The 6,867-nt window shown below is 36.1% G+C and overlaps 2 non-coding genes across 2 annotated transcripts; both read left to right on the top strand.

Moving 5' to 3' along the window:
- The first annotated feature begins 5,487 nt into the window (after window positions 1-5,487).
- On the top strand, window positions 5,488-5,559 carry Trnae-cuc (transfer RNA glutamic acid (anticodon CUC)). Its single transcript has one exon. It is a non-coding gene; the product is annotated as a tRNA-Glu (tRNA).
- An 11-nt stretch (window positions 5,560-5,570) lies between these two features.
- Window positions 5,571-5,641, top strand: Trnag-gcc (transfer RNA glycine (anticodon GCC)). Its single transcript has one exon. It is a non-coding gene; the product is annotated as a tRNA-Gly (tRNA).
- The last annotated feature ends 1,226 nt before the right edge of the window (window positions 5,642-6,867 follow it).

Genomic DNA, 6,867 nt, shown 5'->3' with positions numbered 1-6,867 from the left:
AGCTGTGTATGCAAATCCGCTTCGTAACAGCATAAGCTAACTTCAGCAAATGAGAGATGTCACGTAACGCTGATGGGAACTTGGTAAGTAAACGCAAATTTGATCGTCAGGTTGGTGAAGATCAGCAGTTCGGTACAATTGACGAAATCAGCTTCAGTTCAAAGATGGTCAAGCTTTGATGCCAAATTTGAAAAACGATGTTGTGTGCGACGCGAACACAACAGGTGCGGTAGTTAATTGCGCCGGTGACGTCACGATTTTCCTAATCCACCCGGCAGGACTGAGCAACTGTTAAAGCACGCCAACTTGAAGAAATCACTCGGTTTCCAATGACTGCTTCGCAGCAATGAAGTTTATACGGTTTTTCTGTCAAGAAATAACACAACATAAGACACTAGTCACAATTCAGCAAGCACAACAGTCGAACTGATAAACGTACCAAATTTGTTGACAAACAGTTCTCAATCCACTGTACGGTACACAAGTTCCACAGGTTGGCCAATGACGCACTGAATAAATAAATTCGCGATGTTACCTTACACAATTATTACGTAGGCTACCGTACCGTACAACCATAACGCTAGGTCAATAATCATTAAAAAACAAAGAAACGTGGCAATTCACTTGGCCTAGTTAAGATCGGTTTACGAGAATTAATTTCCATTAGGCTGACAAATTATTGGTCAATAATTCAGTAGTAAACATAAATCCACAATTCACGACACAAATCAATCAATCATACAATTCAGAATAATGAACGTACCGGTAGTATGACCGGATCAGTAATGCCAAATGATGCACTTGTACGCGAAGGATTCTATAGTGATTGACTCTGCAATATTTAAGTTTGAAGTATTAGCCTAACAACAATTTACGCACATCAGAGATACGTTACGTTTGTTTACGGTAGACAGTCAACATTCAGCTACAAAAAACATTATTACATCACAAGTACGCTCACCAGTAAGTTGAACTTTGAGATAGCAAGCTGCAAATATGGAATTCAGCCTACACGCAAATAAGTATTACCATAGCAGTTGTCAAACTTAAGTCCTGTAGAAATACATAACAGAGAAGCAGCTAACAAAGCATAAACATCAATCAATCAACTTTCAGTCACAAACTACAGTAACTAACAAGTTCGGCTAGCTGGCAAACTAGCAGCAAAAACGAAAACGTCTCGAAAGTTCCATAGACAATCTCGTGGTGAGTGTTGCCATTTGCAAAGAGCGATAACATAACAATGAAGGGGAAACGACGCTAGGTGGCGAATACACAAATTAACGGGAGTAATGCGGTAAAACGAAAGGCAGGCCTATCAAGGACCTGTTGAAAATCTAACATATATTTACATCAACATAAACAAACAGATACACATGAATAAAATAAACTGAACACGGTAATTACAAATTACAATCCTGAAACATTTTGTTGGCTCAACAAGTTTTTATGTTTGTAGGCCCAAAGAAGTTGACTTTGCAAATGCAAAATGACATTTTAATTTAGAGCATAATGTCTAACTTTCTACTTGATTTGGCAAGTTCGTTTAACACCAATTCCGCGCTTGGAATTTGAGTACGATGGATTTGCATGAGAGCTAGTCCAGAAAGCCTGTCCTGCCCCATAGTGCTTCTAAGGTAACGTTTCAAGCGTCGTAGACAGCTAAATGTTCTTTCTGCAGAAGCAGTTGTGACTGGAAGTGTAGCCAAAATTATCAAGAGTTTGAAAATGTTTGGATGAAACTCTTTTTGGGATTCTATTGCTGACACCGCATCAATCGTAGCCTACTTGTTGGCCTTTCACTTTCAAGAATTGCTTAATTGCTGCATAGAACGCTTAAAATTTTTTCAAAAAATTTGGGGGGGGGCAAATGCCCCCAATGCCCCCCCTGGTTGCGGGCTTGGGTACTGGATATTTACCACCTGTACATTTTCGATGTTAGTAATAGGTTAGGAGCCCGGGTAGGAAAGATGAGAGTGGTACGGTAATTGGTAAATGATGTCCAGGACTCCAGGTGGTAAATGTCCCAGAATCGACTAACTGACAAGCAGTTTTTGGCTGGACAGTGAACGAAGGTAGTAAATCACGTCATTGTATTGCTTTGACATACCGATGCCACTGAAAAAAAAATCAAGATTAAAATAGCTTTAGTAATAAAATGTATCTGAAGACCCTTAACCTGTGTTCTGGCTTCTCGGTGTTTAGAGAATAGGACATAAGTTATATTATTTGTAGGATTCATGTAAAAGGATTTAACCAAACGTATAAAATCAGTAAAAAAGATAGCTTTACTTTTTACTTTATATACTTTTTACTAAAATAGCTTTAACTGAGATTATATTTGGGTGTTTTTCTTGACACGGCAATGTGTGACGACAAGGATATAAATCGACAAGTGCGATCAATCTACTGTTCTGCAAACAAATTAAAATCAAAATTTTACAAGTGCTCCAGTGATATTAAAAATGTTCTATTCCGTTCTTATTGTACTCCAATGTATGCATGTCATCTGTGGGAAAATTATCATCAACGTGACATTAATCGTCTGCGTGTTGCCTTCAATAATGCATTTAGAATTATACACGATTTGCCTAAACACTATAGCGTACGTGAACATCAAGTCTTGTGCAACATCATAACATTTGATGCATTACTTCGTAAATATGTTTTTTCTTTTGTTGGAAGATGCGAAGTATCGTCTAACTCTATAGTTGCCTCCCTGATGAGGTCTGATTGTCATCGTATATCAAATTACCGTATTCATTATAATAATTCTATGTATGCTGTTATCTAGTTTTGATGGCTGCCATGTCATCTGATTGTTTTTATCGTTCTGATATACTTTCAGTTCTTCTAACTTGTAACACTACCGTACCATTGTCTGTAAACTTGTAACAGTAGATAGCCTATTTAGTGAGATTTTGTGCATTTGCAGTTTGTGTATTATTTCGTTGTTTTACATTGTTATTTCGTTGTTGTTGTTGTTCGTTATTTGTGCATTTGCAGTTTGTGTAGTATTTCGTTGTTTTAGATATGGACAGCTTTGTCTGATGCAACTAAAATATTATATTATAATAACTTTAAAGTGGTATTAGCACCTTTTTTAACTTAAATAACGTCAAATATAACCTCGCTTATGAAGGAAATTTTGAAGGATTTCCGACTGGGAAAAAAGGGATTTTTCAGGACAAAAAAGGAAACTGAAGAGGATTTATCAATTGTCAGAGTGGAAGCACTGACTGTAGCTGCTTAAAATCAAGGTTCGTATATTATGCAGCAGACGGCATTGATACATCACGCCACCAAAATTATTATTTCAATACCGTAATTAGTGAATAGATGCTAAAGTCATAGAAAGGATCAGGCACTAAGGCACTTCCTCTATGGGCGATCACACATCTAAACTTCAACGAATCAATAAATGACATAAAACTCTACAGTTTTTGCTCGAAGTCAATCTTTATACCATCGACGACTAGCTATCTCCCACACAGCATTACAATTTCATTTTACAATTTATTTATTGCAGAACCGGTTTTCGTTCATTACCGTAATTAGAATGAAAATTACCATTCTGCAGCAAATTCCAGCAACAGTGCAACACCATTCATTGTTGCTACAATCAAAACAACTAAACAAAACACATAAGTGTAAAATTAACTATAGTAACACAAATGAAACTAAATTTTTCACTAACTCTGGCAAATTTTTAAATAGGTCTGTTTGTGGAAATGCCATAGGTCTGTTGTGGAAATGCCAGAGGCTACTAACCATCAAAATGTTTTTGAAACCACGAACGAGCACGAGAGTGATACTCTATTGGGAAATAGAGTATCACTCTTTTTTTTTTTTTTTTTTTTTTTTTTTCCCGCGCTTTTACAAAGTAAGCAGCAAAGATTTTGCTCTCCAGGTCTAAATATATAAATTGGATTAAAGAAAAACTTAGGCCTGGAGAATAGCAAATTTTAGTCAAATTTAGAAAGGAATTTAATTGTGGTCATTTCAGTCCTAAAATTTTCGAAATCGATAAAGAATTTGCAAAGACAGAACAATTCAAAGAAACCCATATCAAGAATCCAAGTCTGCGGTTGCCGCATGTAACAAACAAGCAATTGACTCGCCAGCCTCAGCTTTGAAAGAATAGGGATGAGGAAAGTAAATTATTATCCAGTGAAGCAATTGAAGTACAGTACGGTAGAAAATTTATCAAACAACCATTAGTAAGCCATGTGGATTAATTGTTTTACATTCTATTGTGTAACATCTTGTTTGCTGCCCATTATCAAATCGGTTCAAAGTTTGTCCTAAATTTTTTTGTTTTAAATTCATTTGTTTTTTAAACTTTTCTGGATTAGTGTGTGTTGTATCGGTATAGGCCTAAATCAATTTAATTAAACCAGCGCAAGAGTTTTTAATGATAATTTACTTAGTTTTTGACATAAAAATTGAACGTTGGCCAGCAATCAAGCCTAGTCAGTTTTTAAGCAGGGCTGCCAGACAAGTCTGGATCAATCGCACTTAGCCTAAATCGACAAAAATGCTTTTTTTTTCTTGCTTTTATTTCAATGCGAAGTGTTTGATTTATTTAATTGAATTTAAATTTTGTTGCTTTATGTCAGTGGAAAAGTGACAAAAATTGTCATAAATTGTTATTTTGGGCTCAAACTTTGTAAGGATACGTCGTCTGGATTTGATTTTTGTTAAATTTCGTCTGAAGAAAACATTATTGACCTATTGTGTTATTCGGTTACACTCAATTATTTCTCATTTACATTCTATTCAATTTGTTTGTCAAATTATATGGTCACATTGCGCTAGTTTCATGCAGCCTAACAGGTACCACTGAGAGTCACTCAGCCATTTCTTTTATGACAGAACAATATGCCTAGGCTATACCTTTTTTTTAAATTGTGATTATTTTTGTATTGTAATACTGTTACTGAAAATGTTTTTACTCGTAGCCTTGAACTATTTATTGGCTTGAACTTTTCTTGGTTGCACTGAAGTTTAAACGCCCTTGCTACAAGAGTTTATTAATTTCAAAAGTTTTTCCTATTTTTAATCACCCGGAATAAAGTTTATATTTGAATAAAACCACAGGACTTTACTTAAGGATCGCAGCAGCACATGATTTTTTTTTTCTTTCATTAATATTACTGAACATCAGCCTATCTTGTTTCAACGTAATTTGCCGATGCTTGACATTTGTCACATTAAGAACTGGGAAGCAGCTGACTCGATGACTGATATAGTCTTTCGCTGCTTCCTGTCTGTTGTGGTATTTAGATAGCTATGGTACTATTTTATTCGTATTGTTTATAATTGTACCGTACTATTGTCGCAACAGACGAAATAAAAGGTTTCTCTCTCTCTCTCTCTCTATTGCTCTTTTAATTGTTAAAAAAAGAAAAAAGGCTAGTCTTGACATGAATTTTGTCCGAGAGTTGGCTTTTAACAAACATATCAATATAGCTCTCCTCGAACGTCTCCCAGGTGGTCTAGTGGTTAGGATTCGTGGCTCTCACCCACGCGGCCCGGGTTCGATTCCCGGTCTGGGAACATTGTCTTATGCATTGGTGGTTCAGTGGTAGAATCCTCGCCTGCCACGCGGGGGGCCCGGGTTCGATTCCCGGCCAATGCAAATTCTTTTTTAATGATTTAATGTCGTTTCTTTTGTGCGCATTCTAATCAGCTTCACGTGGTTGTACCTTCCACCAGAGATGTTCGGATTTTAGAATTTAAAATCTAAATCCACTTCGGTATTTCAAGTTAAAAACCATATCCAAGTCCAAATCCACATTATAAGCACTGTAAAATCCAAACCTCTTTTTAGGGTTGGTTGGTTTTGAATCTTTATCCTCGTACTGACAAAGCCTTGTTTCTAGTAGTTTTCAATTCAATTTATTTTTCTTTGCTGGCGCGAACATGTAGAGAACGATAAAGTAATCACACGAATTTTACACCAACAAAAGGAGAAGATGACAAAACCAAAAGGTTTAAAATATGCATCAATAAAACTGTTTGAAAAACATAATCTTAAAAATGCACAGCCACCAAACCTAGAAAAGAAAGCGAAAAAAGAAAACTTTTATTTCGTCGATAATAAGATAGACCTACCGTACAACACTTGCTAGAGTAGCAAGGGCGATTTAACACAAAAGGAATTCAAAAAGTGACAAATTTCTCGAAGTTTTTACTTTGAGAGTCTCGCATTCAAAACTTGGTTGTGATGTCATAAAAGATTCAAAAAAATAAAAATTGCAGGAAACCGGCTCAGTGTGACCATTCGGATTCAGAAAAAAGTAAATAAAAATAGAGATATAATGAAGCATAATAAAATAAAGACACTACTTTCTGTTCGGTGGGGTGGCGCAACGGATAAGGCGTTGGCTTTCCAATTACGCAAACCTGGTTCGACTCCCGGCTTCAGCTGGTTGTTGAAAAACACCGCTCACCTCTACCCAGAGTGTAATAAATTGGGTGGCGTAGTTGCTGAAGTAAAGGCGGCCGAGAGAAAGGAACTGGCCACCCTACTCTCCTTAGTGCCGAAGGCAATATAATGAGAACCTTATCTTCTCATACCCGTCACTTGAATCAAGTATGGGACCCCCCCTTTACCCTTTACCTACTTTCTGTTCAAATAAACTTTGTTCAATCAATTTCACTTTCCAAAAGTTTTACAAAAGTTACAAGTGAAATAATTTATGGCGATTTAAAATTTAAAGGTGCACTGCAATGAAAATACATGGCTTTTGTATTTGTAGATCTTTCTGAAATAAAACGTTTTTCAACAATTTTTTTATTTTTTGTGTTACCATTAATTAAAAAACCTAAAATAACCTTTTTTGAATTGAATGATTCTGATTG

This window comes from Aplidium turbinatum, chromosome 16 (assembly GCF_918807975.1).
Source record: "Aplidium turbinatum chromosome 16, kaAplTurb1.1, whole genome shotgun sequence".
Taxonomy (NCBI): domain Eukaryota; kingdom Metazoa; phylum Chordata; class Ascidiacea; order Aplousobranchia; family Polyclinidae; genus Aplidium; species Aplidium turbinatum.
The sequence above is the reverse complement of the archived record's forward strand: the minus strand, read 5'-3'. Positions and strand labels throughout refer to the sequence as shown.